This window comes from Equus caballus, chromosome 3 (assembly GCF_041296265.1).
Source record: "Equus caballus isolate H_3958 breed thoroughbred chromosome 3, TB-T2T, whole genome shotgun sequence".
Classification (NCBI taxonomy): Eukaryota; Metazoa; Chordata; class Mammalia; order Perissodactyla; family Equidae; genus Equus; species Equus caballus.
This window is the reverse complement of record NC_091686.1, coordinates 92,965,200-92,988,211: the sequence shown is the minus strand read 5'-3', so window position 1 is coordinate 92,988,211 and position 23,012 is coordinate 92,965,200. Positions and strand designations below refer to the sequence as shown.

Below are 23,012 nucleotides of genomic sequence, written 5' to 3'. Positions count from 1 at the left end.
CAGGCATTTCTATCAACACATCCCTGAAGATGAGGCATTTCGCTGTGGGTTCCCAGGGACACTGCCTGTAGACCACGAGAGGGGTACAGCCACCGCCCGAGAAGGGGAGAGTGGACGTATTTTCTGTAGGAGTTTGGCAGCACAAACACCCGTTAAGAATCTGTTATCTGGTTCCCTTTAAATAAGGATTACATACTTAGACTCTTCTCAATAGGTCTTTGGGGGTAACGCTGAAAAAAGTGAAACCCATAAATTCAACACACATCTGCCACCTGGATTAACATTTTCCCAAATTGTGAACCAGCAGTGGAGGGATTTCTAGCTTCACCCCTTATCTTAGCTCCTTTGACCTAAACCTTTGAGGATCTGGCAAGGAACAGAAAGGCCGACTAGGAGACAGATGCCAGAAAGGAGAAGGAAGAAGGAGAAACAGCAATGGCTTATATCATATAATAATAGCTTGAATATATATAGTGTTTTGCAATTTATAAAATTTTCACATACATTATCTAATTTCACAAAATCCCAGAATTTGAGTTGCAAAGGGCCCTTAGGTATCGTTTAACACAGGATTTCTTAACCTTGTTTCCTAGTGACATTTTGGGTGTGATAATTCTATGTTGTGGGGGGCTGTCCTGTGCATTGCAGGATGTTTCATAGCATCCCTGCCCTCTGCCCACTAGATGCCAGAAGCCCCCCAACCCTCCAGGTTTTGACAACCAAAAATTTCTCACTGCTGAGAATTACTGATTAAGCCTGACTATCTTGGAGCTGTAAACAGATTATATACTTGCACATGGCAGGTACTAATTAAATAGTAGGAGAAGTTGTTATTTTATACTCTCCACCTCCAGCCTGGGCTCAATGTCTTGATCTGGCTCTTATTGTCAAGGCTGTCAGGACTGAGAAATGCACAACATGTTTTAAAGGTCCAAAGTAGTGTCTCTATGATACCAAACTACTCATTTAATTTGGTTGAAAACCTATCAATTTAATTTTTCAAGCCAAACAGTTACCACCATGAAGCCCTATCACACTGCTTCGGTTGTCGAATTGATTTATCATCAGAGGCAAACTGACAGGCCTGGGTCACACAAACACCACTTCTGCAATCAGGCCAAGGATCCGCCAAGCTACTGAAGTGCTTCATTTAAATTCAGACCCCTTTGCTTCACGGACACATGAAAACTGCTGACATTATGGTTTTTAAGGCTTGGACCTTTCTCAAATGTCACTGCTGGTTTCTTCAATAATGTAGAAAGCCTCACTTACGATTCAGAGTCTTTTCTTTTTAAAGACATACTATGAACAATCACTAAAAATGTGCTCCTAGGACACAGTCAATTCACTGGTACTAAAATCAACCTCCCTACCCCTTAGGCAAAAGGCAAGGATTTGATGGGACAGATGATCAAATGACATTTGTGGATAGATTCATTCATTCATTCATTCAAACACTGATTGAATACTTGCTGTATGCCAGGCCATACTAGGTATTTGGGGATACAGTGATGACTGCTGCACAGTTCCTGGGGTTCCTAGTCTACAAAGGGTGGAAGAAGGAGGGAGAGGAAGAGAGAGCAGAGGGAACACCATGAGCAAAGATGGGCAGCCACATAAGATTATTCATACGTTCTTTCAACAAACATTTTATTGAGCGCCAAAGCTATGACAGTCGCTTAGTAAAGTCTACAAGCAACACTGGACCATAGGTCAAAACAGAACCCAAGGAGGAACCCAATTATAACAGGTAGACAAGGACTGGGAATCTGCATGTCTGGTTTAATTATATTTAGAGACAGATGGAAATTCTGCAAGGGTGAAGCTCTCTTTATCCTCCTACACTTAGAACTAATTATATTATATGCCACAATATCGCAAATGTAATACATACACAATGATCTTGTAATAGAATGCATTAATTAAAATCATGAAATTCAAAATCCATTTTATTGAGCATTTTTATGAGCCAGACACTTTGCTGACTGCCATCGCTTAGCACAGTGAGATGATGACAGAGGAGGACACTGTTCCATGACACGTCTAGTATTTCTCGGAAAGTGGCTGTGGACTATATTTCACTTACACGCTAAGAAGAGAGCGGCACTAAAGGAGAACAGCTGACTTAAATACAGTCCTCCCTGGGGGGAAGAAGACGGAAGCAGCACAGGTACCCCTAGTTTTAATGGGGAAAAAATCACTACCGCCTGCCAGTCTTTCCTCCTTATTCATGTTTCCTCCGCCTTTTCTTTTTCTTCATCATTTTTTTCTCTTTCTCCTCTTAAATTCTCATTTAATATCTCTGTTTTTCCAATGTAATTACCTTGGTTAACAAGTCCCCCAGAGTAACATACAGAAATAGAGTAATGCTCCTGTCTGATTAGCTGTTTGCTTTAATCCTTGTTTAAATAAAACACACACACAGATCGCTTTTTATTGGGTATTCACCATTTGAACGAAATGTAGTAATATATGGTTGAACACTAAGGAAGAGAAGATAATTTGTCAGTTATGAATTATTTGAATGCTAAATTTATAATTTTTTGAGGTAGAATTTGCAGATATTTGGAAAAAACAAAGCTGCTCTATTCTGAGGAAAGATATTTATGAAAAGCAGGAGGAGGAGGAGAAAGAGAGGAGGAGAACCAGTGTTCTCAATCTTTATAATTTAACACGGCAAAGTTAGTCAGAAATTTACATGAAAGTTACAGATGATAAAAGTTACACAGAAAGCAGAACTATATTAGTTAAAGAAACTCATGAAATATAGACTTAAATTTTAAGAAGGGAAAGGAGGAGAAAATATATATCTAGAGTTGTACTGAACCTAGAGCATTTAGAATGAAATGTTTAGGTGTCAGGAAGCTCAGGATTTTCCATGAATATTAAACTCCTAGGACGACTGTTGGAATTAATTGCTGTTTAGGTCTCATGTACTCTGTACTTTCATTGGGTGGACTTGAGTTAATATTTCAATTGAAAAACTAAGACAAAATGCCCCTGATTGGGGCTAGTCCTTTATTCCCAGGCTCACAGAGAAATACTGGATATTCTTTGAGTTGATAAACTGTGAAATGACTTTATTGCTTCAAAGGAAATATGTTATACCAGTCTTGCAACTGTTTTTGGAAAGCATGGCTTATCTTATCCCACCCTGCATCAGAAAATTTAGCTGGTTATTTCCTCTTTCTCCAAATCCTCTTTAATGGCAGAGAACCCACAGTGGCAAACAGTTTATCCTTGATAAACCAGTCCCTATGAAAACCAAGAGGGGGCGGGTTAGGTCCCAGTTTGTCGCTCATAGGTCCTGAAGCCAGAGTATGAGTAGATTTAACACTAATTTATTAGGGATTTGGGCTTCCAACTGCCAATACCAAGGTTTCTAATGTTGAGAATCTAATTCATGTGGAGAATCCTGCAACTGTGAGTTATATTAGTGTGGCGCTGTTATCTCTAAGCCCGTCAAGAGAGCAGCCAGTCCAGCACAGACCTTTGGTCTTGGTGATACTAGGTGAGGCAGCTTCCACAGTGTCGGGGTTTCTTCTTATTTCTCAAGATTCTGCAAGTGAAGGCTTGGAAGCACACCTAGGTTCTGTCCACAATAAGAGAACTGGGATAACTGTTTTGGAAACACGGTTTGCCCACATAACCTAGTTTTGTTTCTCTACAGCAGCATGGAGAGAAATTTATTTTTGTACAAAAGATGTTTTTATTTACTGTAGCCCACAGTTCACAGCCACATTCAGCGTGGGGTGTCCTCTCTCCTTCCCTCTGCTGCCAAGTGTAAGTACATACATAACACAGACACAGGCACACACTCCCTTTTTTCTTCTTAGCCTAAAACTCTATCTACCTCTGCTGTTCTTTGGTTGCGGGTTTCATCAAGCATGTTTACGTCAAAACATTTGCTGATCCCAGCCCCTGCCTCACGGCTGTATCCTGGTTACGAGAGCTGAGCCAGCTGAATTGTTAGTTCCCCACTTGCTTTGGCTTTCTCTCACCTGTCTGTTGGGAAACCACCCAAGCCTTACACCTGGAAGAAAAGTCAGTGAAGATGAGCGTTAGGCGTGAATGTGTGCCACTTGCCTAACCGGCTGACACTCATCTTCACTGAGACTTGGTGGGAGTGACAAGTACCTCTTTAAAAAGAATCCTGGCCCTCACCTTACACCATATACAGAAATTGACTCAAAAGCCATCAAAGACCTCAATGTAAGAGCTAAAGCTGTAAAACTCTTAGAAGAAAATATAGAGGAGAAGCTTCAAGACATTGGATTTGGCATTGATTTCTTGGACATGACGCCAAAAGCACAGGTAACAGAAGAAAAAAGTAGATACATTGGATTGCATCAAAATGAAAACCTTTTGTGAATCAAAGGACACTATCAGCAGAGTGAAAAGGTAAACCCATGAAATGGGGGAAAATAACCTCTTACAATCTTAAGGAATTAATACCCAGAGTATATAAAGAATTCCTACAATGCAACAACAACAAAACAAACGAACCAATTTAAAAATAGGCAAAGGGCTGAATAGGCATTTCTCCAAAGATGACTCACAAATAGCCAACAAGCGTATGAAAAGATGCCCAACAACACTAATCATTAGGGAAATGCAAATCAAAGCCACAATGAGATACCAGTGCACACCCACTAGGATGGCTGTTATAGAAAAAACAAACAGAAAACAAGAAGTGTTGGCAAGGATGTGGAGAAATTGGAACCCTTGTGCATTGCTGGTGGAAAATGTGAAGTGGTGCAGCTGCTGTGGAAAACAGTTTTGAGGTTCCTCAAAAATTTTAACACAAGATTATCAGATGATCCACCAATTCCACGACTAGGTATACACCCCGAAGAATTGAAAGCGAGGACTCAAACAGATATTTGTACGCCCGTCCCATAGCCAAAAGGTGGAAATAGCCCAAAGGTTCATCAATCCATGACTGGGAAACAAAATGTGGTATATACACACAATGGAATATTATTTAGCCTTAAAAAGGAAGGAAATTCTGACACATGCTACAACATGGATGAATGTTGAAGACACCAGGAAATAAAGCAGACACAGAAGGACAAATATTGTATAATTCCACTTATATGAGATACCTGGAATAGTCAAATTCATAGAGACAGGAGAATGGTGGTTACCAGAGGGTGGGGGGAGGGAGGAATGGGGAGTTATTGTTTAATGGGTACAGAGTTTCAGTTTGGGAAGAGGAGAAAGTTCTGGAGATGGATGGTTGTGATATTTGCAGAATAATGTGAATGTATTTAATGTTTCTGAACTGCACACCTAAAAATGGTAAATTTTATGGTATGCATATTTACCACAATAAAAAAAGACAGTCATGGAAAACCAACACAGGTAATATATGGAAAAAAAGGAGGATGGAGTATGGATTTTTAAGAGAAAATGATTAGAAAAATGATGTTCTAGGTTATGCAGCTTTTTTCTTCATGTTTGCAGTTCAAATTGCAGAGAGAGACAAATGGTCAATATCTTAGCAAATGAGATTTTTAAATAACTGTGTGAAATCTAGTCAAAAAGTGTCCTCGTTGCAAGATTAAGATTAGAGCTGGTCTGGGACCGGCTCCGTGGCCGAGTGGTTAAGTTCCCACATCCCACAACTAGAAGGACCTGCAACTAAGATATACAACTATGTATGGGGGGGTTGAGGGAGATAAAGCAGGAAAAATTAAAAAAAAAAGAAAATTGGCAACGGTTGTTAGCTCAGGTGCTGATCTTAAAAAAAAAAAAAGATTAGAGCTAGTCTGAGGCACCATTACAATTCCTTTGTGCTTTTAGATTTGGGAAGTTATTCCAATATCTATAAATATCTTTTTTTTAAGTACAGAACAAATGAAAGGGACATGTGACAAAACAGATCAGAACAAAGTGGCACAAAATCTGAGTAGAAAGGACTCCTACAAATATTTATGAAGTGTCCACTCTATGTTAATACGTAAGGGACAATCTACCTCAGAGATTTCTTTAAACTGTATTGTATCTATATGATGATGGATGTTAGCTGAACCTATTGTGATAATCACTTCACAATATACATAAGTCAAACCCTCATGCTGTACATTTTAAACTTTACAGTGGTGTCTGTCAATTATTTCTCAAAACTGGAAAGAAATATTACCTCAGAGAGAAAGATCAACTGGCCAGTGGTGCACTTTCTTGCCAAAGTTTGGCCTGGTCTCCCTGAAATTGTTCAGTGCAGCTCAGTAGTTGAATCAGACAATTTTACCATTTCTGGTAGGTGTCGGTGGTAATGGTGAAGCATAGGTAAATATTCATGAACTTCTTCACTCCTTTAACTTGTTTGGTGTGTTCCAAAGTTTGAAAATCTGATAAAAATCCATGAACAGTGCAAGTGCAGACTTTTAGTGTGCGTGCATTTGGGGAGCAATGGGTGTCAGGGTGAGGATGAAGAGTGGGCAGAAGTGAGATTCTAGTCATGGTTCTACCAATCCCTCTGAAGCCCACTGACCATTTCCTTGCTTTGGGGTCCTCAGCACTTGGTATTTTATCTATTACTTGTGCATTATAGATGTTAGAGCTACAAGAAACCTTAGAGGCCATCTTGAAGGATTTTCTTATTACTTTACTTTTACATTTAAAAAATGATTAACTTAAAAGTTTTTCCTAGTATTTAGTGCAGGGAAACTTTTCTCTCCTAAAGAACTGATGCGCTTTCATTGCTGGATGATGGGAGTTATACAACACGTCATGTTCACAGTTCGGTGCAGCCGTCTACATATGATCTTTGGTGTTGTGGTTACTACCTCATGTGCTCATGTATTTTTACTAAAAACCACCTCAGACACGCTTTAGAAATGGACAAGGTTCAAACTGAGCCTCTCACTTTAATGAAGAAGAAACAGACCTTGAGCAATTAATGGACCTAATGCAACGCTCAGTATTTTTGAGTTTGTTGTTTGTCTGGACACATTGACTAAATTAAGCTTCTCATAGACAATGAAAAGATATTCTTTTGTTCTCCTGAAGCACATAGTACAGAAATGAACAAAAGTGGTGATAATAAATACCCAGCGAATGAACGCAGGCCTTCTATATGTATCTCCCATAAACAGATCCAAGAGATTGAGTGTGGTGCACGATGTTGGTTGGATGGTACCATCTTTTGTGTTTAGAGACCTGATATTGGTTAGGGCTGGGCGGGGCCGGGGGAGGGAATTTATTTCCTGAGCTTCCCTAGAAATATTTATGATTTTAAACCTTCTTAAAGTGATAGAACTTAATCTTTACATGTATGCGTGACATGAACATTGTCATATATAATGGGTTGGGACAGATGGGAGGGCAAGTCTAATTGAGTACATTTCTGGAAGACAGTTTGACAATATCAAGAGCTTTACAGTGTTCATTGAAAATAGTTCCTTCTCGTTAGCCCGATGATTCCATTTATAGAAATTTACCCCCAAGAAAATAATCAGAGACGCAAATAAAATTTATAGTCAAATATGTTCACTATAGTGGTATTTATAATGTTAATGTAATTACCATTAAAGTGTATATATATGTGACGTAACAAACATAATGTTCAACAGTATGGAAATGGCTAAATTATGGCATAGTTGTAGGCTAGAATGCTCATTTCATGTTCTCAACTATGTTGACCTTGTTAAATAATATTTTATAATATATACGAAATATTTAAAAAAACAAAAAAGCAATAAATATACCATAATGTTAACTGTGGTTATCTTTGGCTTATGGGAATATAGGTAATTTTATATTTTTCTTTAATGTCCAGGTTTCCTTTAATGAATATGCTTTTATAAAAAGAAAAATATATATAATTTAAAAAAACTGAACTCTCTGAGGCCTTGAATTCAGTGGACGAGGTCCAGGATGCAGCCTAGAGGATAGGAAAAGAAGGGAGTTTTTTGGGAGGTGGGGGGTGGGGAGTTGTTGGGCACATTGTTGTCACCAATAGCCCCTCCCCGACATACAGAGTTCTACTGCCTCCACCTTAGGGAGCAATGTAGGGGCTGTGGCTGTGGCTGGGGAGGGCCGGCTGTGCAAGGTTCAGGGTGAAGGTGACAGAAGTAGCCTTTCTTTTTATGCTCCCTGTTCCTGCTATATAGCATACGTGGGATAGTCAGCCACAGAAAAATAATACTTTCTATCTGTGGGGAATTATGTAATTGTGAAAGTGCATCTACATATGTTGTAATTCACTGGATTGGCATGATTTGGAGAGTCTGACATGAGAGTTATTTTTACCTTATGTGACAGGTGAGGAGACAGAAATTAGAGAAGGCATGGGGATTGTTCAGGAAGTATACTTCCTAGCTTGTACAAAGGACCTGTCCTTGTGTCCAACACTTGCAAAAGATGAGTCTGATTGAAATACCCTTGACCTCTTCTGGGGGGTGTAAGAGGCAGATTTATAAGCAATACACAATTTGGCAGTCTAGGTTAAGATTCGGCACTCTCACTGCTATGGCCAGGGTTCATTTCCTAGTCAGGGAACCACACCACCCATCTGTCAGTTGTCATACTTGGTGGCTGCGTGTTGCTGTGATGCTGAAAGCTATGCCACGGGTATTTCAAATCCCAGCAGGGTCACCCAGGGTGGACAGGTTTCAGTGGAGATTCCAGACTGAGATAGAGGAGGAGGAAGGACCTGGCCATCCACTTCCCAAAAAATCAGCCATGAAAACCCTACGAATTGTAGTGGAGCGCTGTCTGATGGAGCGCCAGAAGTGAGAGGATGGCACAAAAGACCGGGCAGGGTTCTGCTCTGCTGTACACAGGGTCGCTAGGAGTCAGAATCAACCCGAGGGCATAACACACACAGTTATTCCTCATCTCCTAACTCCTAAGATGCTCTCAGATGCAAATAGTAGCAGTACTTTTTCCTCTTGGGCCACAAAGATGTAAATGGAACGATGAAATAAGGATTTATATTGTGGGTTGAAAACGACTTATCATGTTGTATATACCACAAATGTTGCCGCATAAACACATACCAGGTACACATTGTCTAAGCAGCAGATGTCTTGGTTGATAAGAATGAAAATTTATGGTTTTCCTTCAGTGAAGAAGAAAAGGACACTAGCAGGTGTACTCACCCAAAATCACCAGTTTGATTGGTCTGGTCCTTTACAGGCAGTAGAACAGGAATATACAGCGAAATTCAGGCAGCTTGCTTGGGATTTCTCAGTTCAATTTTTTGTGTGCCCTTTGAGGCAAATCCTAAGGGGTTAAAAAAAAAAGCCAGAAATGTTTTCTATTTCAATATAATTTTCATTGTGTTACAAATTTTGGGCCATTTTCTTCAAAAAATGGACTACCATTACTCTATCATGTTCTCTACAAATCAAGAAATGCAATCCTTTATTTGTCCTCCTATCCTTGAAGGAATAGGGAACAGTAATCAGAAAATGAGCAATTTCTTCCATTTGTTGTATTTTTCCCCCTGCTTTCTTTAGAGCACCCATGACTTCAAGGTGAACAACACAATGTTTAGGAAGGAATAAAGATGTAGCCTGTGTTTTATGCTTATAAAAAGAGGTGGTACCCTTTACAGAGATAGTAGTATCTAGCTCATGGGGTGCCCCTCTCCATTTGGGGGCTTGTGCAACACACCACTAATGGATCATCACACTCTTTCCTGCTAAATCCAGAGAAAGTCTCAAAAACCACCGAAATAAGCGCTCCAGCCAACCACTACCGACTGATCAGAGTTGATATGAAAGTGACTTGCTATTCCACCCTAAAATGTGTAGTTACGACTCTTCTGAAGATGTTCATAGCATGGAGAGTCCTACAAAAGATAGGATTTGGGGCAACTAGACTTTTAAGGTGAACACGATGTAGCCTATACAGAAGTCGAAATAGAATGACATACACCTGAAATTTATATAATGTTATAAACCAACGCTGCCTCAGTAAATAAACAAAAAATAGGATTTGGGGTCCTACGGTAATCTTAAAAGTCATGATAGAGAAAATATTCAACTTAAGAAAGTTTAGGTTCAAGAAAAGGGTATTTTGGCTGAGACATTAAAATATATCCTAAGTACAAAACTGTTACCTTTATTTCACATCTGGAAATATAATCTGCCAGACTTTGGGAATATTCTCTCCCAACTTCTGAGAGCCCTCATCAAGCCATCTGAAGATCCAGATAACTTCTAAGTGTCCAGATCTATCAGATTCAATATGGCACAGAGGCTGCAAAACCAGACCAGGAGGCCCTAGAAGAGCAGGGTTTTAATTCTAGCTCTGCCGTGCCTTGCTCTGTGTCCTTAGGCAAATCATTGCATCTGTCCGAGCCAAAGTTTGCAGTCTTGAAGGAAAATAAGGAGTTGGATTACTAGTAGTTTTCACACTGGTTTTTCATTTTTTTGTTTGTTTTTTTTTTAGGTGTAGCACCCTTTCTTCCACCAAAACTTTACTTAGATGCACAAACAAAACTGATGAAACAGGAGCTGGCTGAAGTGGAGGGAGGGGATGCATCTCCACCCATTCTGCTCCATCGTCCACTAGGGCTGTGCACGGACACCACAGGATCTTCAGGACTACCGAGAGCACAGTTTGGAACCTGCCAGTTAAATGGCCTCTAAAGTCACTTACAGCTCCAAAATTATTCTGCCGGAACTATCTTTATATTGCAACGACAGGCAAAGCATTCATTAGGATTCATCATCTTATGGGAAAACAAGCGATAAAACTAAACCATAAGCTGGCTTCATCCTTATTATCAATGATCTACTAAAAAAAAAAAAAAATGCCACACCATCAAATACATCATAGAGTGATAGCTGTTAAACTATTTACTTTTCAAAGCCTATAATCCTCACCCAAGTCTATGAGGACGATTTCCTAAAAGCTGCATCCTGGATAATACCTAGTGACCAACGTCACAGTGTTTGATAAGTAAAAATAAATGTGCAAATTGCAAGGTGTGTCCTGAAATACATTCTATCCTGTTGAGGCAACAGAGTAAAATTTAGACTCCTGCACTATTCATTTACTAGCTAAGTGAATCCAGACAAATTTATTCAACTTTTCTGAGCCTCAGTTTCCATGTCTATAAAGTGGAGCTAATACCTTGTTGGACTGTATGTAGAACAAAGAAAATATTGATAAAGCACCATTCCCGGCACATACTTTGTGCAGAACTGTGAGTTTTCTCATCATCTTAATTTGCCTCCCCTGATTTTTTACCCTCTCTCATCTCTTGTCATACCATATGTAGATTTGAAAGCTGTTTCAAATCCATTTTTGGAATGAAGTAGGGTACAAATAAATATAAGAAATTAATAAATGTATTTTTTCCAAAAAGATGCTCCAGTCTAATATCAAGTTCCAGGTCAACTCTCAATCATAAATCTAGGCTAAAAATACCTTCTCATCCCCACCCTCCACCAAGGAATGAGAATTCTGTTTCTTGAAAGCAAATCCTTTCTTAAGATTACCCAGGGATGCTAGCACACAAAGGCCTAAAGGTAGAAGGAGAAAGCCAGGGCAAGAGTCAGGTAACAGAGTTCTAGCCCTCACTCTGCCACCAGCAGCATATGACCGGGGGCATGGACTTCACTTTCTGGGACTCAGCATCCTCACCCATATACTGAAGCTGATGTGAACACCTCATGTGAGAGTTGTTAGAAGGATAAAATAAGATACTACACCTGAAAGCATCTTGTCAACTGCCAACCATCATCTCCTGCCTCGACAGCTTCAGTAGTTCCCAACTGACTTCATCCTGTCCACTCTTGCTCTCACGGCAGGCAAAGTGACTTTTTAAAAACACACAATTTGATCTTATCACTCTGCTCTTAGACCCTCGCCGAATCCCCCTGCCTCGTCAGCTTGTTCTCATCCTTCAACTCCTCGGAAGCCATCCCTGGAGCCCCCCAGATATGTTCCTGCAATGTCATATAATGCCTCGTAGCAAGCCTCATAACACTAGGTTGAACCAAATGAAATTGCCATTTTGGAGGACAAAAACAGTAGAATATTGATAAGTTTGTATGGTTTAACCTTACAAGAATTGGTATAACAGTGGTCATTTCCAGTCGATTGTAAACTTGACCAGGGCAGAATACAGATCTGACTCACGACTATAATTCCAGTGCCCCACACCCCACATGTCACACAGTTGGTGCTTAATTGTTTAGTATGAGATGTTGTTACTACCTTTTTAAGGCTAAGCACATAGTTATTTTTCTTTTTTCTTTTTTTTTTTTGAGGAAGATTAGCCCTGAACTAACTGCTGCCAATCTTCCTCTTTTTGCTGAGGAAGACTGGCCCTGAGCTAACATCCATGCCCATCTTCCTCTACTTTATATATGGGACACCTGCCACAGCATGGCTTGACAAGTGGTGCCATGTCCACACCCAGGATCCTAACTGGCGAACCCCGGGCTGCCAAAGCGGAATGTGTGAACTTAACCTCTGTGCCACCAGGCCCGCCCCTAAGCACATAATTTTTATATCATCATGGGCAGTTTTTATTCAAATGCTACTTTTGAGTTCCCAGGAATAAAATGAAGAAATGGAATGAAAAAATTAAGATTTTCATTTCTAGCATTTCTGGAAAGCACAAATTCTAGTTCAGTGTAACACATATCATCAGGGATAGAATTTAGCTCACTATACGGTATCATTTATGGATTTTTTAAGCTCAAATATGTCGCACCAATGGGCAGAATGAAAACAACTCTCAGAGGAAACCAGATGATTTGGATTTACATCTTTTTACAGCTTTCGCCATGTGACAGCAAATCAGCTAGGGGGAAAAACGACAGCATCTAAAAGAGTGCTAGACTTGAAACTGGGGAATTTTCAAATACGCTTCCCCAAGACATTCAAAAGGAACGCGGCCTAAAGCATTCCCAGATCACCTTCTCCAACTGTGCCAAATCTTGTGTCCCTCGTAAAATGAAGAGAGCAAAGACCTAGTCTAAACCAAGTTGGGATGATGTACGGGGTAGGCTAGGCTTATTCACAAGCTATATAACTGAATAATGTTAATAATGTTAATAACGGCTAACATTCATTGAGTGCTTAACATGTAGCAGGCACAGTGCTAAGTATTTCACATACATTATCTTATTTACTGTAACAACCCTGTGAAGCAAATTCTATGGTTATACTCATTCTGGAGATGAAAGGAACTAAGGCGCAGGAAGGCTGCCCATTTGCTAAGGTCCCTTTGCTCTAAGTGACGAGGCTGGGATGCAAATCCAGGAGATCTGAGACCAGAATCTGTGCTCTTATTTATTCTGCTCTATGGAAGAATCCAACTGCCTCTGCATCCTGGTCTGGAAAAGTAGAAAATTCAAAATTTCTGCTATAACGAAAGTGACAGATTACTCTATATGTGTATGTATTGCAGCTTCAGAGTCATCTTGAGGAGTCAAAACTATGAATGGCACACCCATGGATTTTCAAGGCCCACTGTCGAAGAATCTTTTTAAGAGTCCCAATATTCAACTTTAAACAGGAAAAGATATTCTTAACCAAGGGTAGAGATAAAGATAGGAGTTTAACTTCCTGAAGGAAGAGTAGAGGACATCAGACACTCATAAATATCACGGGCTGAGAAATACCTGCTTGTCCAATTTGTTCCCTAGATTCTTGAAAAGCTGTCACATTTGGGAAAGTTTTTGAGAAATCAGAGACCCCATGAAAGGTGTAAACAGAGCCTGTAATTTCACTTTCTACTGCTCAGTCAAGAATCTCTAATCAGACCACTCTTTCTTGCTAACGTTTAAGAAAATTATCTACCTCTTTTAGTAGCAAAGAAAATGAACGTGCTAACATTCATACCACAGAAATATGATTTTAAAAATAAGCACAAATTTTTAATTCTTTATGTATGATTCACAGGTGGTAGTTATGGAGCTATCACTCCCCACCCCCCTGCGTCTTTGTGTGTTGACATTTGACCCTTTTTATAATGTGCACCTTGTACCAGTGAAACCTAAGGCACCAGCTAGTTACTCATTAAACTCGGGTGCCAAGGGCTGACTTGTACAAATTACGCTGTTAACTGCCTGGCCTAGCCCCGTGTGCAGAACTGGAAAAAAGCAATCATCATGGCTGTGAAATTCTGTCATATCAGCAGAATTGAACTACAAATTGCAGCAATTCATGCCTGACCTCTGATCTGTGAAGTTAGTCTAAACCTTTGAACCTCGGCTTGGAAGTGAGAAGCAGCATTTACTTGTGTACTGGAAGAAGATGGTTAGCAAGTATTCCCTGCTGTGAATAGTTAACTCTGTGACTGTTGGTTGACCCACAGCCACCTCCCCTAAAGAGTCAACCAGAGTCAGAGACCATGAGTGAGATCCCGAGAGGAGACTTCCCATAAAATGGCATTTTGAACAAACTTAATGAAAGTGGAAAATTTGGGGATGTACACCTTTTAAAAGAGTATGTAAAAATAATTTTAAAAGGTGGGGGGAATCTGAGATAATTATTGGGCATTTATACGTAGCGATATGTGCGCTAAAAACGTTCTCTCTACGAAAATAGAGTTAAAAACTAAATACTAAAAAAAACTACCAAATGGTACCATCTCACATATATTTTTAAACAAATATATTATCTAACTTGTTATAAAATACAAACCCATGTTAAGCCATCTCTGGGAAAAAGTAGTCGTGGGAAACCAGTTATAGTTTTCTTTGAACCCAAACTTACCTTCTGATACTGAACATTAGATGTAGGCTAATGAATAAGTATAATAATGTACGTTTTTTATGTATACACTTTGTCAAAACATTGATTCAGCATATTTTATTCCTAATGAAGAGGGTTTTTCTTTTGAGGGTTAGCTTTAAATAGTATTCAAACTACTCCATTTCCAGGTAGAAAGAAGCAAATAAAGATTCTATTTCCCTTATTTCTTTCAGTTACTATTAGAACAAATCTCAAATAGCACATAAAATATAACTATTTTTTATATTGAAAGTGAAACTAATTTGCGTAGTCTTTAAAGTAAAGTATATAACCTACACTTAATTAATCCCATTTCATAAATTTTACTATTGGTTTGAAAAAATGATTGATACAAGATAGCCTTCCTATACCAGAACTTTTCTCAGAGGAAACACCATTATCACTAACCTTTATGTAGGAATTATCAAATGTTAATTCCATTAATTTTTCTTATTTTCCACTATCCCATCTTAAAATCACAAATTTCTTCTCTAAGGACTGACTCTGAAATGACTTTGGAAAATAAATATGGACATTATGATAATTTCCTGCTTTTTAGTCCATATTTTAAATAACATCCATCTATGAAAAAATGGCTTATTTTTTACCTAGTTTTCTCAAGCATGTAAAGTGAAGAGCTGCCACACAAACTTAATTCTTTTTTTAATGTTTACAACTTAAGAATCTTGGTTTTGCTGCTGGTAAGGCAGTCTGTGCAGCATTTGAAATTCTTACAAACTTCCAAATTTTTCTGCCTTCAATTAAAAACAAAACAGATCATTTGCTTACTCGACCTGATCTAAATTACTTTAACCAAACACCACCATCTCTTCCTCTCTTCCAATTAAACCAAATAAGGTGTCCCCTACCTTTCCAGTCTTGAAATCTGGATGCGACAGGTTAACAGTAACAAAAGCTTTGCTCAAGCAACCTTTGCTCCTGATCCCAAGAACTGCGTAACTCTGTTATGCGTGACACACGTCTCCTCATTGGTCAATGAGCTTTGGCCACTTAAATGCCTTGGGAGTCATTTGCTAAGGGCACCTGGAATGAGCCCGGAGTGGGTGGTACAGAAAGAAGGGAGGTGTTAAAATTGCCAGATACGAAATGCTCAACGGGCAGTCTGAAAACCTAATGGAAAACCTACTGTGTGTAACAAATGGATTTGGGAAAGGACCAAGAAGACAAAACTCTGGCATTTCACAGAGAAGGAAAATTTAACTGAAATGTTTTATTCAAGCGCCAATACTGACTAACAGGAGACAAATGATTTTTTAAATCCACCTTCCTAGAACAAGACAGGTGCCCATTACCTTGGCCTGCTTGATGCAGACACGTAAAAAAAAAATTCCTCCTTCATCCGGGTTGTGGTGGGGGCTGAGTGAATGAATACACATAAAGTACTTAGAAAAGTTCCTGGCAGATAAAAAGCACTCAAAAAATGTCACTATGATTTCTTAGAAATGTTTTATTTTTAGAAAACATTGCTTTTGTTCTTCTCACTCTATCTGATGTAGGTGACTTGGACTGAGTACCCTTTATCTGTGCTTCTGCTCCCTACCCGCAGTCACGTTTATGCTAAGCCTGGTAGAAAAAAGATAGAGGCAAAAATTATACATGAACTAAACCCTCATTTGAGGTTCCTTTATCAATTTGGAGCTGGAAATGGATGTACTGGTAAGAAGTGGAGAAAAATAGAAAGGGGCATAGAAAGAAAACGAAGGGGGAGGGAAAACATGATTCATGACGATAAAAACAGTCTGTCCGTGACAACGGATCAGGAGGGCCTGCAGCACTTCAACAGAGTGAACACCCTCCTTTCCAAGCAGAGAAGAGATGGAACCTCATCGAAAGTCTCTCTGGGGGTTGAGTTTGTCAGTTCAGGCAGTTGGGAGTTCAAGGGAGAAGGGAACAGGAAAAGGACTCAAGGAGGGTTCCAGAAAGCAATGTGACATCCGGGACCAGAGAACTTCTGGACCAGGAGTGAAATGAGCTCCACAGCATATCAAGAGAGAAATCTCTAACGCTTTCTAAAACAAGAATTTCAAAGTTGTGGTCTGAAGTCTTCCTTTAGCGCTTATTCTATAATTGTGAACCTTATTAAATTCTAGAAACCTTAGCGATTTGAAGTAGCCAGGGTTAGGAAGTAAAAAGGCCAGAATGAACCAGAAAGCTTTAAATCTATTTATCTACCTATATTTTTTAAGAGAGAGCGTTTTATTACTCCTAAATAAAATAATCTAAAGCTATCAATAGTGACTAGAAAATATCAGCAGGTTAATAAAGGGTCAAAGTCCAGAACAAGTCTAAGATTATAATCACATTAAATATTATATAAAACTAAATTGCTAGGCTCTGACTGAAGAAAAACTGAAGCAATCCTTCAACACTAAGGGAGCGTTTCCAAAAAACTACTGATTTTTAGACTAAATTCCTCTTAACTACAAATGGGACCCAGAAAATCTGCCTTTTATACAAGAGTAAGTAAATTATATAAGAATTTTTACAGTTTCTGAGTGTGTGGCACGCTTTAAGCATTAGAAAGAGAGTACTTTTGGTTTGGAGGTTTGGGTGTGTGTGTGTGTGTGTGTGTGTGTGTGTGTGCATTCTTATACCAAACATTATCAAGAATGCAACAACTTAGGAAACAAACCATCTCAAGATGATAAATATTAAGAGTAAGGTGGTAAGGAGAGAGCAGCTTTTCACTGAATACCTGAAAACAATAATTATAATTACAGCCTGCCCTAAACCAAAAATAAGCAATTTTTTCTGCCTTTGCTTGGAACAAAGTTAATTAAAAAAATACATGCACATGTGCCCAAAGATATTTATCATCTTTGTAAAAACAATACACACTAGTTATAACAAATTCAAACAACATAGAAAAGTACACAGAAAAAGTACCAGTCACCCCTTCCACTGGCATTGATACTGACTCCTACTATGTGTTGCCCTCAACGTTGGCAAAGGTAAAACCGAGTCAATGGCAATCACAGTGGACGTGTCGTGCTACATTTGCTGTGTTAACTTCTGAGACATCTGGCTTGCAACAAGTCATCCCTTAAAGGATTCCTAGAGGAGTGATCCTTTGCCCTCACAAACCACCCATGCTTTTAGAATGGCGCGACAGCAGGCAAATCTGAGGTCTGAGGCTGTAGAGAAAAGAAAAAAAACACAGACACAAAATGGAAGCTGGTGACAAGCTAAGCCCTAACGGTAGATTCGGAAAAAGGGGCAAGAAACAAGATTCACACAGGCCTGGGAGAGGAGGAAGTGGAGCACAGGTGAAGACACCGTGGGAGGCTAGGAAACTCTTACCTGGGGCTACTTTACATGTAGGTAACACCTGTGAAGGTCATCTTTATTTACATTCTTCTAAGAGAGCATTTTTTTATTTTAGCTTATCTAAAAGCTAAGATATAGCCGATGTAAAGAGCAAGTGAGTGTGTATTTGCTTTGTATATCAATAGTAGTATACAGCTTTCCAGAAGTAGATGGTACACTATGTAGAATTTCAAAACCTTTGCTGAAAATGTTTATTGTATTAATACAGCACTAAATTTATAAGAGGAAGAAATTGTTCACACACACACACACACACACACACACACACACACACTGAAGTACTAGCTTCCACCTGAAAATGTGTCGACTATTGGCACGGAAGCCTTGTAACTGTATCCGCGTCAGAATAATAGGTGGCCATGGAGCTAATTAACCAGCATTGGAAAAGTGAGCTCGAAGACATGAGGGCATCAACGGATACATATTAGAGTCATCCCAAAGAATGTGTGTGACACACAGAACCCACCAGAAGAATGGCAATATTATAATAAGGATTAGTGCCTCCAAGACAGCTTTTGGTTGCCACACACACACACACGGGACTGGCCTCAGCTCTGCATTGTCAAAATCCCTTTGCCTGCCCTCTGCCACCACCACTTTACACCAAAAAGTCTTTCTTTGCTATTATAGAGCAGTAGCCACAAACCTGTGCGATGAACAGCACCACAGTATTCCCTTTTGGTTAATGTGTCAAATATCCCTTTATGGTATCAACAGGAAGAATTAAATAATGGACATTGTCATACCTAGGACAGGATTTTTCTTATCTGGACATTAGGAAAGGATCTCTGGGCTTTCATTTTAAAATTTAAAATAGTGTCTTCTCCATTGCTACAATTGCTTTAAAGAGTAAAATTATAATAGGACCTAGCCTGTGTGTATTTCATTCACTCAATCAATATTTATCAAGTACCTTCTAGTGGCAGGCACTCTTCTAATACTGTGGCTACTGCAGTGAGCAAAACACAGAAATCCCTGCCCTCGTGAACCCTATAGTCTCATGGGGAGAAGACACTGAATGAATAAATTAGTAAAATATACAGTATGTTAGACTGTGAAAGAGCTAAGAAAAAAAACAGCAGAGAAGGAGAACAGGACTGTGTGTGTGTGTGGCGGGGGGCATGGTGTCTGACTTACAAGGGAAAGTATATTTTTATTATTTATTACTTATAAAAATTAAGCATGTGAATACATTAGATTTCTAGTGGGATATGCTTTTAATCTAAGCATCTATCTAAACTCATGTAAATCGTACGTCAAGTACTTCCTGTTTATGTAGTAGTAACTATTTAATGCACACATAGGCAAGGCAGCAGACATCTTAAACACAGTAGTTAGGAGCCTGGTACGTGGTACTGCGGAAGGAAATTCAGGAGAGAACAGAATGCTCTTGGAGCATTCTTGTTTTGAAGTAAAACTAACTTTGCACTGTCTTCTCGGGTTAGCACAACTTCAGAGGGTTTAAACTGGCCAGGCTGGGCTGTTCTGGGATCTCCACACACCCTCACTCTGGCTGGTACCCACCCCCTTCACCCCCTTTTAATCACAATCTTTAAGCCCACCCTGATTGCGGATACGTGTGACTGAGTCCCTGTCCCTTAGAAGTGTTCACCATGATGGGAACGCTGACTCAGGGAGAGGAAGGAGAGAGATGTGGGCGTGGATCAGAGCTGCTATTCTCCAGAGTCTAGGGTTCCAGAATTCAATCCTGGATGAGTTAATCCGAAAGCTTTGTAATATTATATGTTATTATGCCTACTGTAGAGCCTGTCTGTAACTTCTCAGACAATGTGAACGAGACAATTATCCAGTAAATTAGATCAAAGAACCCCACCCCACATGCAACCAACTCCTTCCCTCCCAAGCTTTCCTCAAGCAAGGGACATTTCTTTTCTTACTTTTCAATTTAAATCTGTCACAAAAGCACACTCATTCTCGTGTTCTCTGCCTTCCTGTGTAAGGGGCCGTCATGAAGAGTCCACAGATTCCAAGCACGTGTGTTTATTATGTACAACCAGGACAAGAGCACCTTGGGGAGACGGCCAATGAAGAGGCACAAGGCAGAATCATCCCCCACGTTTCCTAACTTTCACTTAAATTCATCACCTCCATCTGTAATAAAATAACTGTGTCTAACTCCTCTCTATGGCCCTTGTCATACACCAGGCACTGCTCTAAGTGCTTTACAAATAGTAACACAGTCCTCATGAAGACATTTTGAAGTAGGGACTGGTATTATCCCCATTTTACAGATGAGAAAACTAAGGTTCAAGAGATGAAACAACTTGCCCAAGATAAACAAGTTAGCAAATAGTGGAGTGAGGATTTGAATCCGGGCACCGGCCACACTTTACCACCTCTAGAGAAGTAGACAGTCTGCCTTCCTTCCCCCAACTCTTCTTTCTTCCTAGTCCCCTTCCTGTCTATCTACCTACCCATCCTTTACCTTGCTGCTCTGCCCCCGCCAGGGACAGGCATTTCTGTACTTACAGGAAAAGCTGGGGAACTTTGGAGATGCTATCTTTGGAGCCAGGTGGGTGAAAACATAACTTAGGAAAGCCACAAAATCTAATTTAAATCTAAAGTCAGTTCTCTTTGCACTTCCAACCTAAACTCTTCCTCTATCCTAGGCAGCATTCTTCATCAATTCTTAGAAACCTGTAGGATTTTACAGTGATCCCTTTCTGCCCCTCTGACATAGCAAACTGTAGTGTCTCCTAAAGTAAGCAATTGCCAGTCTTGACCCTCTATATCCTGTGGTAGTTTTAACAGACTTTTTATTTTTAACAGAGGAAGTCCAGAATAAATATTGAATGCAGGTGGCGAGGAGATATACCTATTACGAAGTCATAAATTATGTGTAAAATCCAAGCCCCGTGTTCCACTTTTGCTAGAGAAAAGCCAGCTACGTGAAGGCATCATGTGAAAGGTGGATTCCCCACCCACCCCCCCCACCCCCCCGGGCCCCTTTAGACCGGCAGTCCAATTAACGAGCCCTCAGGGAGCGGGTAGTTTTGCAGAGTATTATGTGAGTTTTGCTCTTTAATAGTTAAATGGCGTTTTCATAGTTTCTTCAAAATTACCACAGAAATCCCCTACTGTTCTGGATTTACCAAGTACTGAGCTTTTCCTTCCAGTAGGTGTTTACTGAGCACTTTGAATAATACTCCGAGGTGTATTCAAGCGCCGGGGGAGAAATGCAGTCAAAGACCCAGACCCTGATGTCGTCTGTATTAACCAAGAGCTAATAATCATTTTGGAGAGACAACTAAATGTCAAACAATTAGAACGTATAAAATACAAGACGCAGTGAAGCACCATGTGCCGTGTGGGCACTAAGAGCCTCAGAGGCAGGTGGAGGGCCTTGGCAAATCGACCAGAGTCTGGGGGAAGCTTCCTGCGAGAGATGCCAGCAGCCTGCATTCTGATTTACAGCCATACTGGGTTACAAACACAGGCAATCACCAGCCCCACAACTTTAAAATATGCACTTCTCTGTACCTGTTTGCTTTTTGATTCCAGAAAGAAAAAAAAGAAACCTCTTCCCTGAAGATTATTTTCGTTTCAAGAATTGGGTATTATCAATATTGGTATTAGCCTTAAACATAATATATGTTAAGTATTAGACCTTGATCAACCAGGAAATTGAGTCTTGTCAGGGGCCAGAATAGCTGGCAAAGTACTAAATAAATTATGTTGTCTTTAAAAGACTGCAAACGTTTTTTTCTTAAGACTTTTGGGTTCAGTTCTTGTTTAAGCTTAATTATCTGTTCAACATATTCTTTTACCACTTTCTAAAAGAAATCATGCAAAAAAAAAAAAAAAAAAATCAGGGGCCGGCCCAGTGGCACAGCGGTTAAGTTCGCACATTCCACTTCGCAGCAGCCCGGTGTTCGCTGGTTCGGATTCCGGGTGCGGACATGGCACCGCTTGGCAAACGCCATGCTGTGGTAGGTGTCCCACGTATAAAGTAGAGGATGATGGGCATGGATGTTAGCTCAGGGCCAGTCTTCCTCAGCAAAAAGAGGAGGATTGGCAGTAGTTAGCTCAGGGCTAATCTTCCTCCAAAAAAAAAAAATTAAAACTTTGACGGCTGTGGATCTGTAAACACTGATTAAGTCACTAACTAGAAACATGAGGACATCTTTAAAAGATCAATTGCAAGGCTGATCGGTTTAGATAGGGTGCTAAAATTAGCAAGGAGGGTATGTTCAAGGAAAAGAACAACGTAAAATAGTACTGAAGCAAGTAGTTTAGACATAATGAACCTAATTCTCTCTGAGCAAGACACTCGATTCTGAATTGGTTATAGGAGTCATTCAATCACTCAACAAATGGTCACTGATTATCTACTGTGAGTGGCTTTGTTCTAGACCCTGGAGATACAGTGATGACCAGACAGACAAGGTCCTTCCCGTTGTGTTGGGGAAACTTAATAAACAAGCAAATAGATTTGTTTTGGGGAAGGGGCATAGTGATAAACGTCGTGAGGAAGAATAGAGCAGGGTTAGAAGGAAACAATGGGGGCTGTTTCGGTTAGGGTGGCCACGAAGTCCTTTTTCTCTCAAGCAGAAATGTGATGAAGTAAAGAGCAAGCAGCTTGAAGACCCAGAGGAAAAGCATTCCAGAAGAGGGAACGAAAGACAGGCTTGGGGTATCTGAAGAACAGCAAGAAAGGGGCGGTGTGGCTGAGGCGGAGTGAGCAAAGCAGGCAGGGGCCAGATGAGGGCCATACAGGCAAGGACTTTGGGTTCCATTGGGCTTAATGGAGGCTTCTAAGCGGAGAAGTGAGGTGTTCGGATTTTCTTTTTCTTAAGATCCCTCTGGTGTGGAGAAGAGCTCACAGACGTGCAAAGGAGGAAGCAGGGGGTGGGTTGGAGGCTGTTCCAGTCACCCAGGAATGGGATGGGACTGGCTTACACTAGGAGTGGTAATCCTTGGGTGGTAAGAAGAGA

General features: G+C 40.0%; 1 protein-coding gene across 20 annotated transcripts in view; it reads right to left on the bottom strand.

Moving 5' to 3' along the window:
- The window catches only part of RBM47 (RNA binding motif protein 47), a 148,724-nt gene that overhangs the window by 19,299 nt on the left and 106,413 nt on the right, over positions 1–23,012 (bottom strand). For 18 of the 20 annotated variants that reach the window (XM_023638195.2, XM_023638192.2, XM_070263947.1 and 15 more), the window contains one exon: positions 9,108–9,231. The gene's annotated coding sequence lies outside the window, so the exon portion shown is untranslated. Of the gene's footprint in view, positions 1–9,107; positions 9,232–15,578; positions 15,701–23,012 lie in introns of those variants that run through there. The other 2 variants (XM_070263954.1, XM_070263946.1) reach the window with 2 other exon arrangements.